Here is a 13,065-nt window from a genome sequence, read left to right as displayed (position 1 = left end):
GTTGAGGTGGAAATTCTCATCCTGTAGCTTGCATCCATTGTTCCAGGTCTTGTTCTCTAGAGCAGCAGAAAACAAGTTTGCTCCCTCCTCAGTATGACATCCCTCTTACCATTCTTGGGCAAGGTGATTGAGAGGGCAGTTGCCACCCAACTCCAAGCTGTGTTGGATGAAGCCAATTATCTATACCCATTTCAAACTGGCTTTAGAGCGGGATACGGAGTTGAGACAGCCATGGTCACCTTGGTTGATGATCTCCGTCTGGGCACTGACAGGGGTAGTGTGACCCTGCTGGTGTTCTTGGACATCTCAGCGGCTTTCGATACCACTGACCATGGTATCCTTCTGGAATGCCTGAGGGAGTTAGGCATCAGGAGCATTGCGCTCCAATGGCTCCGTACCTACCTCTCAGGCAGATTCCAGATGGTGATGCTGGGGGACAGCTGCTCTTCAAAAAGAGAGCTTATATCTGGCATCCCCCAGGGTGCCATTCTGTCCCCCATACTGTTTAACATTTACATGAAGCCGTTAGGAGAGATCATCCGGAGACATGAGGCATGGTGTTATCAGTACGCTGATGACACCCAAATCTACTTCTCTATGTCTCTGACTACTGCAATGACTAACGATGACATCTCTCCTCCGAATGCCTGCCCTGAGTCGGTAATGGGCTGGATGAGGGAAAACAAGCTCAGGTTGAATCCAGAGAAAACGGAGGTACTTGTCATAGGATCCTTAGGTTTGGGGAAGGAAATTTGCCAACCTCTCCTGGACAGGGTCACACTCCCCCTAAAGGACAAAGTTCGCAGTTTGGGAGTACTTCTGGATCCGTCTCTACAGCTGTCATCTCAAGTAGATGCGACGGCCAAAAATGCTTGGTACCAACTTCGGTTGATATGCCAACTGCGTCTCTACCTTGACTGAAAGGACCTTGAAACTGTGGTACATGCTCTGGTAATCTCTCGTCTTAATTTCTGTAATGGACTCTACATGGGGCTACCCTTCTATCAAGTTTGGAAGCTGCAACTGGTGCAAAATATGGCAGCCAGATTGGTCACCAGATCCTCAAGGTTTGACCATATAACACCAATTTTGAAAGATCTTCACTGGCTCCCAATTTGCTTCCGGGTGCAATACAAGTTGTTGGTTATTACCTTTAAAGCCCTATATGGCCTGTGCCCAAGTAACTTACGGGAACGCGTCTCCTTATTTAATCCACCCCATACTCTTAGAACAATGGGAAAGAATTTGCTAGAATTAACAACAACTAAATTTACTTCAACTTGCCAAAGAGCATTCAGTATAGCTGCCCCAAGATTGTGGAATGGTCTCCCGGAAGAGACTCGTCTTACCACCTCCCTGGAAACCTTCAGGAGAGCAGTTAAGATGGAGCTCTTCCAGCAAGCATATCCACCTGATCTCCTGTGAAATATAGATCTACTTCCCTGTACAGGATGAGAGCATTCTGCCCCACCATTGCTTGTGAAACTCTGCGCTTATTGTTATGTTAATTGCTATTTTTGCATTTTATGAACTTGTTTGTATTGTTGTATTTTAACTGTATTATATTTGATATTATACTGTAATCCCGCCTCGATCCACCTGGGAGAGGTGGGAAAATATAAATAAATAAATATTATTATTATTATTATTATTATTATTATTATTAGCCAAATGTTACAAGTAAAAGCCTGTGATGCCATGGTGGCTGATGACTCTTATGCCAGTGGTAGGGTGAATCTGCTTTGGGTATTAGTCTAAATTTTAAAGAAGCTAAAGTTGCTGGATATATTTTTGGGATCAGTTTCAGCACTTTGGATACTTCCTTTAATGTTTGAATTAGAACCTAGAACTGATTAACTGTCTCACTGACAAAGAAGACACCAGCTACCACTGCTCCGAAGAGTTTTTAAGAAAGCAACATTAGGTCCGAACAGATGAGCTTCTCCCATAGACTGCTATGAATATGATACTCCTTGGTTTTTGTGTCACTTCCTGCTTTTTTCTGACTGTGGACAGGTCTAGGTTTTAAGCATGATAAAGACAACACAACATCTAGGGTTGAACTTAACAGCAGCCCACATGATGTATCATTCTGGGAAGGCGTGAAACCATTTAGAAGTACTCTCTGTACATTTTTCAAATGCTTCTAACACACATCTTATTGTGGAAAGATTGACCACACATTTTGTTCCTGCATATGACAAATTCTTACACAACTATGTGACTAATAATGTTCACCAGTTTAAAGAGAGGAAGAGGAAAGGAATAACTCAAGTGTTTCTTTTGGTGTTCCAATATGCACCGGCTTAACTGCAGGGGGATTCCAAGTGTGTTCACTTGACTATGCATAGAAAGCTAGAAGCTAGAGGATTTTGAGGAAGGGAGTTTATATATATATATATATATATATATATATATATATATATATATAAAAGCTACCTTAAGAATTTTTAGGCTACAATCCAGGGGACTCTTGAGCAGAATTACATAGGATCACATTGAGCAACTGCACATTTTCAAATTTACCTGTTGAAGTAATTACATTGTTTAAGTATTTCTCTCTCTCTCTCTCTCCTTTTTCCCCTACTGCACCTTTTGTCCTATCTCCACTCTTCATTTTATCAAAGAGTATGGAAATATTATCTTTAAGAAGAGTTATATTTACATATCTTCTTCCTGTACATCATCTCCCGGCATTTGTTTTTAAGAGTGAAGCCAAATTGTGTGAGTTCTACAGTCTCTGAGTATTTGAGTAGAACTGCTAGCTACTCGGGTTGTCCATTTTGAAAGCTCAGGAGCAAAACAACTAGAGAAATAAATATTAGGCATAGTTTTGATAGTTGGTGTTGCAGCTATCATTTTTACTTCCCTTTCCTGTACTCTCATTGACCAATCACCCACAGAGGAAACATCTGATTGGTTGGGTGTGCTGCCAGTCAAACATAGCCAATTAAATTCAAGATGGTGTGCTAGCCTTCATTGGTTGCAGGCACACTGTTTTTTTAGAGCAGTCTAAGAGGGGGAGGGGGTAGAAGAGGAAGAATGAAAGGAGGAGAATGAAATGATGGAGCTGTTGCAGCCAAAAATGGAACATGGTAAGTGGGAGAGTGTGGTCAGGGAGAGCCCCCACACACACATCTGGTTGCACTTTTGAAAATGTAGGATATGTAGTTATTACTCATAACCTTGTTTAGGTGGGACAAAACTGGGAGAAAAGTTGAAAAATGCAGTGTATTGCAAAGCCTGAAAACTGCAAGAAAATTGATGAAGTTTCCTGTACTACAATCAATTACTACTTTTTCATATATCAGAAAATAGTTAGTCTAGCTCATCAGCAAGTGATGATGAAACACCTGGAGTTAGGTCTGCTGCAGCACAATCAGCTACAATGAACTGGGACACCTAATAGCTTCTTGAAATCATGGGTCAAAAGCACTGCAGCAGCTGCCATACTGCAGAATTAATGTAGCTTGACACCACTTTAACTCATATTTCCGTCTTATGGAATATTAGGATTTGTAATGTGTTGTGGCACCAGAGATCTCTGACAAAGAAGGTTTAATATTTCACAGAAGTACAAATCCCAGAATTCCATAGCATTGAACAGGAGGAAGAGAGGGAAATGAAGCTTTTATTGCTGTGAGCCTTCAGGTTGTTTTTGACTTATGGAAACCCCAAGGTGAACCTATCATGGGATCACCCAGTGGGTTTCATAGCCAAGCAGGGAATCAAACCCTGCTCTTCTTATTCATAGTCCCACACACAAACCTCTGCACCACATTGATCCTGCAAAATGAGGCAACTGTCCCAAACAAGATTTCTGTCCCTCAACTTAAATTTTCTTTCATTCCCCAAATTTTTAGAATTGCAGAGTCACACAAAGAAAATCATTCACATCAAGAACTCTTCTATTTGTTGTGTTTACATTCCCTTGGTCACTTGAATGTGTTTGCAATTCACATAATACATTTAGCGCTTGGACATCTGGAGACCTAGGGTGCATCTACAATTTAGAAATAATGCAATTTTTCACATCTTTAACCACCATAGCTCCATCTTACAAAATCCTGGGATTTATAGTTTTGTGAGGCATGTTAGGAAGAATCTAATTAGAGGAATTTCTTAATTTTGCTCAAAATGCTGAGAGGGAGGGTCCTAACAACACCCTTGCAAGACTGTGTCCCGTGGTCTATACCAGAGGTCCACAACAATCCCTTGAGAGATGATGCTGAGACAGACTGCTTCAATTAAGTCTAAATATTTATTAAAAAGGGAAACAAATAAACAGCAAAAGGGCACATGCATACACACACATGTACAATTGAAAGAAAAGGGAAGAAATTCAGGAGAGAGTTGAGAGAGGTAAATCTATGGGAAATATTTACTTCCGAATGCTTCTCCGGGAACCAGATGTACATGAAGATGATGGAAGGTCACGTCCGCCGTAACATGGGGGGAAATGGCCGAGGGAGCTAAAATCAGAGTTCAGTCTGACGTGAAGCCAGGCTGTACCTCCTCCTTTCCACTTTGGAGAAATGGCGGTGCCCCTAGGGGGTCAGCTTGGGGTCAAAGTGAATTCCACATATACTCCAAAATTTAATAAATCTATATGCTCTAACAGGCACCAGTATTCTTTGGCAGAGAAGGCTAAAGACCTTGTAAAACTGAAGATCCCAGGATCCCATAGGATGGAGCTACAGCACTTAAAGTGGTCTTAAACTCCATTATTTCTATAGTAAATGCACCCTTAGATAAAGGACAGTACAAATTCACTCCATTGCATAAGTACAATATCCTGTCTTGGGATCCAGGCTCTGTCTGTTGTGACGCACAGGTCTCTTAATCTTAATTCTTCCACAGAATACAGTGCACCTGCATTATAGGCGGGCATGATTTACACGGACTTGAGCATACGCGCTTAAAGTGCGGGGAGTGTGCCCGGCGCAAGAGGTGGCACGTCCCATTCTAATGAATGGGGTGCACGCCCATGGGGCCTGTGTGCTCTTGCACCGCCACACCACTGAGCATGAGCCCCATTCAAATGAATGGAGTTCCAGCATAGGCAGAATTCACCTTATGTGGAGGGGGGGTCCGGAATGGATCCCCGCGTAGGGTAAGGGCCCACTGTATTTCCTGATTGTGGATAAAAATCCATAGACTGATACTTGACTGAATGAAAGAAGTGGAGTAAAGGTGGCTGCTATGCATGTATGCCACCCATCAGCTTATGGCTAATACATCTAGCTCATAGGATTTTCTTAAGCAACGGGCACTTAGAGGTGTGTTTGCAAGTTCCTTCATCTGACTTACAGTCTACACCAGTTGATGCTTGTTGGCAGTATCCCTCCCAAATGCTAACCAGAGGTGACCTTGCATAACTTCAAAATCAAATAGAATCTGGTACCTTTAGGGTGTTTAGGTCCTAGGGGCAACCACTATAAGTATTCATTTGGGAACAGAATAGAGCATCATAAATGCCTAGGATGATCATGTAGAGAAGTCTCTGGCTTGTGTAATGTCAAAAGTACATGTATGCTTGTATAATTCAAGAAGGTTAGATTTTGAGAAGGAGATAGATAGGTTTATGCTGAATTCTAGTTCAACTGGATCATGGATTGCTGTCAAATTACTTGCAATCACTACGCAAACAGAAATGAGCATTTAAAAAAATGGAAAATAGATTTTTCGTAAATAGTAATAGATTTTTTGAAAAAGGATGAGGAGACTTGGCAATAATCAATGTTTTATTTAATTTAATTAAAGAGGTTGTTCACAAATAAATAGGAAAGAACAGGAAAGTCAATAAAAGAGAGGAATTAGAACAAATATTAATGAGTAGGAAGTCGGCATGAATGATATGAATGAGAAGAAAGGATTTAATAGAAGATAGATTGTAAATTTAAAATAAAATAGAGAAACACCGCTAGATATACAAAGATAACTTATTGGAGGAGAAAGGTAATGTAGGTGTAGATGGTATGTTTATGTGAAAAGTAGGTTTGGTAGGAGTTAGGCTAGATTGGGTGGATTAACCTTCCATTATGAAGCCAAGCCCTCCCTCCAGTCCATCTGCCTTGGTCCAGGCCTCAGAGGTAGAGAGGAACTGCTGGACCTCTTACCCTTTCCCTCCACCACTCCCTTCTCCTTCTGTGTCATGTCTTTTTAGATTGTAAGCCCGAGGGCAGGGAACCATCTAACTAAAGAGATTGCATGTACAGTGCTGTGTAAATTTACAGCGCTTCATAAATAAAGGTTAATAATAATAATAATAATAATTAAAGGATGAAAACGAAGGGGGATGAGAAGGAGATATTAGGAAGTAGAAAAGGGTGTAGGAGTAGGGGATGGAGACTAGAATGGAAGAGAAGGAACGGAATGGAAGGAAGAGGCAAGAAAGAGATGGGAAAAAAGGAAGAAGAAGAAAGAGAGTGGGTATATATTGTAGAAGGTACAGGTATGAGTGGAGAAGAATACTGTAGATGGTATAATATTATGCATCAAAAGAAGTAACATGACAGGAAAAAAGTTAAGGGGAAAAAAGCGGTGTTTTTGCCTGTTCCCTCATCTGACATATAGCCTACTCCACCTGGTGTTTGTTAGCAGTCTCCCTTCAAGTGATAACCAGAGATGACCTGAATAACTTGAAAATCAGATAGATTCTGGTTCTTTTGGGGTGTTTAGGTCCTAGAGGCAAACACTAGAAATATTCATTTGGAAACAGAATAGAGCATCATAAATGCCTCGGATGAACCCTTTAGAGAAGTCTCTAGCCTGTGCAACTTCAAAAGTACAGGTATGCTTGTATAATACAAGAAGGTTAGATCTGCTGAAGGAGCTAGATATGTTTATCTTGAATTCTAGTTCAACTGGTTTATGGATTGACGTCAAACTACTTGCAATTACTCTACAAACAGAAATAAGCATTAAATGTGACGTCGAAGGCTTTCATGGCCGGCATCCATAATTTTTTGTGGGTTTTTCGGACTATATGGCATCTCTGGCTGGCATCTTCAGAGAATGTTTGCCTGGAAAGGACTTGGCTATATATATTGTGTGACCTGGAAAGGCAGGAGTGATTTGCATGTATATTTTTTGTTGCTAATGGCAGTCCTCAGGGTGTGAGGATGCACGGGGAAGCCATTGAAATCCACAAACACCTGGACAATTTCAACAGGAAAGAGGAATCCCTTAAAGTAAACAAGGTTTGGCTATCAGTCCTGCAAGAAAGCAAGATAAAGACTCAACAAATACAAATGAGAAATCTCCCAGCGTCAGGGGTTTCCCAGCAGACAATGAGCACGAATCAAGCAGACATTAATTCTCTTGTGCAGACCCTCACACCCTGAGGACTGCCATTAGCAACAAACAATATACATGCAGTGTGAAGTCTAAGGCTTTCATGGCCGGCATCCATATTTTTTTGTGGTTTTTTGGGGCTGTGTGGCCATGTTCTAGAAGATTTTATTCCTGGCGTTTCGCCAGCATCTGTGGCTGGCATCTTTAGCCCGAAAAACCCACAAAAAACTATAATATACATGCAAATCACTCCTGCCTTTCCAGGTCACACAATATATATAGCCAAATCCTTTCCAGGCAAACATTCTCTGAAGATGCCAGCCACAGATGATGGTGAAACGTCAGGAAGAAACTTTGCTAGAACATGGCCACATAGCCCAAAAAACCCACAAAAAACTATAAGCATTAAACATTATTTTTGGTGGCAAATTTCTGATAAACATAGCTTCACCACAACATAATAATAATAATAATAATAATAATAATAATAATAATAATAATATGTTTTATTTATAGACCGCTATTCCGCAATGATCATAGCGGTGTACAGTAAAAATCATAATGCAATACAAAATACAAGGTGACAAAGGAGGGAGAAGTCTCGTCCTTCAGGCAGTCCCTGATGTTGCTGGGTCTGCCTGATCTCTCCCTCTGAGGCCAAGATGACAGTTGAGGAGGGAGGGGCCTCTTCCTTCAGGCAGTCCCCGATGTTGCTGGGTCTGCCTGATCGCTCCCTCTGAGGCCAAGATGACAGTTGAGGAGGGAGGGGGCTCTTCCTTCAGGCAGTCCCTGATGTTGCTGGGTCTGCCTGATCGCTCCCTCTGAGGCCAAGATGACAGTTGAGGAGGGAGGGGCCTCTTCCTTGAGGCAGTCCCTGATGTTGCTGGGTCTGCCTGATCGCTCCCTCTGAGGCCAAGATGACAGTTGAGGAGGGAGGGGCCTCTTCCTTCAGGCAGTCCCTGATGTTGCTGGGTCTGCCTGATCTCTCCCTCTGAGGCCAAGATGACAGTTGAGGAGGGAGGGGCCTCTTCCTTCAGGCAGTCCCTGATGTTGCTGGGTCTGCCTGATCGCTCCCTCTGAGGCCAAGATGACAGTTCAGGAGGGAGGGGCCTCTTCCTTCAGGCAGTCCATGATGTTGCTGGGTCTGCCTGATGACTCCCTCTGAGGCCAAGATGACAGTTGAGGAGGGAGGGGCCTCTTCCTTCAGGCAGTCCATGATGTTGCTGGGTCTGCCTGATCTCTCCCTCTGAGGCCAAGATGACAGTTGAGGAGGGAGGGTCCTCTTCCTTCAGGCAGTCCCTGATGTTGCTGGGTCTGCCTGATCTCTCCCTCTGAGGCCAAGATGACAGTTGAGGAGGGAGGGGCCTCTTCATTCAGGCAGTCCCTGATGTTGCTGGGTCTGCCTGATCTCTCCCTCTGAGGCCAAGATGACAGTTGAGGAGGGAGGGGCCTCTTCCTTCAGGCAGTCCCTGATGTTGCTGGGTCTGCCTGATCGCTCCCTCTGAGGCCAAGATGACAGTTGAGGAGGGAGGGGCCTCTTCCTTCAGGCAGTCCCTGATGTTGCTGGGTCTGCCTGATGACTCCCTCTGAGGCCAAGATGACAGTTGAGGAGGGAGGGGCCTCTTCCTTCAGGCAGTCCATGATGTTGCTGGGTCTGCCTGATCTCTCCCTCTGAGGCCAAGATGACAGTTGAGCAGGGAGGGGCCTCTTCCTTCAGGCAGTCCCTGATGTTGCTGGGTCTGCCTGATCTCTCCCTCTGAGGCCAAGATGACAGTTGAGGAGGGAGGGGCCTCTTCCTTCAGGCAGTCCCTGATGTTGCTGGGTCTGCCTGATGACTCCCTCTGAGGCCAAGATGACAGTTGAGGAGGGAGGGGCCTCTTCCTTCAGGCAGTCCCTGATGTTGCTGGGTCTGCCTGATGACTCCCTCTGAGGCCAAGATGACAGTTGAGGAGGGAGGGACCTCGTCCTTCAGGCAGTCCATGATGTTGCTGGGTCTGCCTGATCGCTCCCTCTGAGGCCAAGATGTCAGTTTAGGAGGGAGGGGCCTCTTCCTTCAGGCAGTCCCTGATGTTGCTGGGTCTGCCTGATGACTCCCTCTGAGGCCAAGATGACAGTTGAGGAGGGAGGGGCCTCTTCCTTCAGGCAGTCCATGATGTTGCTGGGTCTGCCTGATCTCTCCCTCTGAGGCCAAGAGGACAGTTGAGGAGGGAGGGGCCTCTTCCTTCAGGCAGTCCCTGATGTTGCTGGGTCTGCCTGATGACTCCCTCTGAGGCCAAGATGAAAACATGTCAGTAGATGTTTATTCTATTACATTTATAAAAAAAGGGAATCTATTGTTCTGCATAAATTCAGCATGTCCATGTTGCATTGTGCTTCATCTACTAATGTCCCTGCATGTTTAAAGAAGTTGGCTACCAGCTATTGGGGGGTGGGGTGATATCTACTGAAGAAATGCAATTGTACAAGTAAGACACTAGAATGGTACCCTGTATGTTTGCAATTTTGAAAATAAATGTTTTCTTTTCTTTACTGTGCTGGGATGGTGCATTCACCTTCATCATTGTGTATGCAATAATTTTATAAAATTTGTAAAATTAATTAAAATCTTTAGTTACTGAAGAACCCTTATACTCTACCTTTCTAACATTCATGGTTTTCCCGTCTCTTAGTGCATTTTGCTCTAAGACACAGTGATCATGACACATATTTTGGTCTTAGAGGATGAGGAATAAGTGGTTTGGATAAATCTTTTGGTTCCTCACAAAATCAGAACAGGAGAAGATAAGCAAGTGATTCTCAAACTGCAGTTTCTATGCACATGATCTTATTTCTATAAGTAGCCTGTTCTACCAATGCAAACCTTCTAATGCCACTAGTTGATAATAAAACAAAGATGATGTACACATCTTTGTACATGGATGAAAAATAATATGTAGAGCCTTGGTGGACAAAGTGTGGCCTGCAGACATTGTTGGACCTCATGATTTCCCATCAGTGCCCAGTAGACTGGCCAAAGTTAAGGACGGTAGGGAATTAAAATCCAACAGGAACTGGAAAACTAGCTTTTCCCACAGTAGATATCAAGGGTTGCTCCTTTCATCAGCCTTCATGAACAGGTTCCCTTTCCATTTTTTCATAAAAAATGTGTCCTGTTAGGAAAATAGAGTATGGAAGATATTCAGAGTATGTGCTTCCAATTGAGTTACAGTCTTGAACCTGATGTTTCATTCTGTTCTCTGTAAAATTCCCCCATCTTGAGGACTCTGGGGTCATTACTGGATTTGGTGAACTCATGAATTTGGTGAACACACGGAATCCAGGGTACAGAGGGAAACTTGTCATGTGACAGAGATCTGTTCACATGTTTTTTGATGTTGCTCTCAGACCCTGTTGTCCTTGAGTCGACCATGAATCATGGTGATCCTATGGATGAGGCATCTCCAAGTCCCTTTGTCCTGTTCCCCCTAAGTCCTGCAAATTCATACTTGTGATTGACTTAATTCAGTCTATCAGTCTAGCTTGTGATCGTCTTCTCGTTCTTCTTCCCTCCACACTTGCATTATTATTTTTTTTCTAATGAGTTATGCCTTCTCATGATAAAGCAAAGTAACACAGTCTCAGTTTGATTGCTTTGGCTTCCAGTTAGATTTCATGCTTGATCTGTTCAAGGACTCATTTGGTTATCTTTTTAGCTGTCCATGGTTTTCTTAGCACTTTTATCCAGCACCAGATTTCAAAGAAACCAATTTTCTTCTTCTCTGCTTTCTTCACTATCCTGCTCTTGGTGATGGGAAATACAATGGCTTGGATAATTCTAACTTCAGTGCTTAGTTGTAAATCTTTACCTCTTTAACTTTTTAAGATTCTGTCTAGTTCTTTCATAGCTGCCCTTCCCATTCCTAGTCTTCTTTTGATTGGCTGAAGTCTCCATTCTGATCAATGTTTGATTCTAGGTATGGGAACTCTAGCAATTTTGACTTCCTCATTGCATAGGTTCAGTTTTACATTTTTTCTGTGGTCATTGTCTTTGTTTTCTTTATGTTCAGCAGTAAGTCTACCTTTCAACTTTCATTTTTGATCTTCCTTAGTAATTGTTCCAAGTCTGTGATGTCTTCCACTAGTAGTGTGGTGTCATTTACATATCTTAGTTGTTGATGTTCTTTCCTCCTATCTTCAGTCCTCATTCCTCTGAGTCTAACTCTCCTCTTATGATATTTTCTGCATACAGATTGAACAAGTAGGGTGAAAGAATGCAGCCTTGACTGATCCTTTGCCAGCGAGGAAACATTCTGTTTCTCCTTTTTCTGTTCTTAGCCTCTTATCCTAAGTGCAAATTTCTTTCTAGGACTATCAGATATAGTGAAAAATCGTTGTCATTGGGAGCCATCCATCATGATCTATGCAGTCAAATGCCTGGTTGTAGTCTATAAAGCAGATGCTGCCCCCCCCCCCCCAGAAATGCCTTTGTAGTACAGACCCTACTCTGAGAAAATAATTGTAATCTGAGAAGGAGGATTTCCAGACCACCACCACAGTAGCATATACTGTACATATTGCCTCTCTGTCACTATAGTTAGTAACCATAGATCCCAATACCTCAAATGTACAGAAGGTGTTCGAGGTTATTTAGTGGGAAGGAAGTAGGACTTTGGCAGTAGGTATCTGACAGGCAGATCCCCGAATGGGAAGAGAGAAAAGAAAACAAAGAAAAGAAATCATGGGCCAACAAATACAAAATTAAGGAGTGGAAAAATAGAAAAATAAAATAGAGAAAGACAAGGAAAAATCTGGTGAGGGACGAGAAACACAACATTCAAAATGGAAGGGGAGGAGAGAGAGGCTGGCCAATGAGGCTGACTGGTCTGACCCTATATGAAATGTGAAGCATTCCTCTTTGGCTTCCTGGATGCTGCAGCTTGTTCTTCAAGTAAGGTGCCAGGTCATTGAGGAGCTGGTAAGCAAAGCTTTGTGAGCGTCTTTTGGTTTTGATATCTAACACAAATAGTGATGTTCTCTGTCAGGTTGAATGAAACTGTACTTTGGATTTTTACCTAAATAAATACAAATATGTTGCAGAAATTAACATTAGGTTCCATGCAGCTGAGAAATACATATGATTAGAGATTTGGTAACTAAGACAGAGAAGTGATAGCAGTGTATCTTAGGTCTTCATTGGATGGGAGACAAAATTTGTGTCCCTCTTTGACATATTATTCAGCTATGTCTTCAAGTAAAATTATCATATTCAGAGAAATGGAAATATTTGAAGAAATAGGAGAAAGAGAGAGAGAGAGAGAGAAACCCTGGCAAGTGATGAGAATGACATTTCCTATGACCTTCAAGCAGGGTTACCAATACGATTCTCTCCCCAAAGCAGCATGTGTGGCCCTGTCTGAGTGGTTTTGAACCAGAATATAAACATTATTCTAAACAATATTTCTTTCAAATTTCATTTTAATATATATTCTGTGAGTTGAAATTTAACCAGTTTAAAGTAGATGCTATGAGTTTTTATAATTTTTAATTAGAAAGGTTTCTTTGTCTTTTAATAACTAGTTTGCCATTTTGAATGCCATTTTACAAGTTGCTGTGATAGGGCTTTGGTTTGAAAGAGGGTAGATAAGTACTTTATACTATTAAATTAATAAAGTATTTTTGAAAAGATCCAATGTGGTGTAGTGGTTTGAGCGTTGGTCTATGACTGGAGACATGGGTTCAAATTCCTACTTGACCATAAAAACTCTTTGGTTGATTTGGGCAGTGACATTG

This window comes from Sceloporus occidentalis, unplaced genomic scaffold (assembly GCF_023333645.1).
Source record: "Sceloporus occidentalis isolate IW3139 unplaced genomic scaffold, rSceOcc1.0.p SCAF_6, whole genome shotgun sequence".
Classification (NCBI taxonomy): Eukaryota; Metazoa; Chordata; class Lepidosauria; order Squamata; family Phrynosomatidae; genus Sceloporus; species Sceloporus occidentalis.
This window is presented reverse-complemented; position numbering follows the sequence as displayed.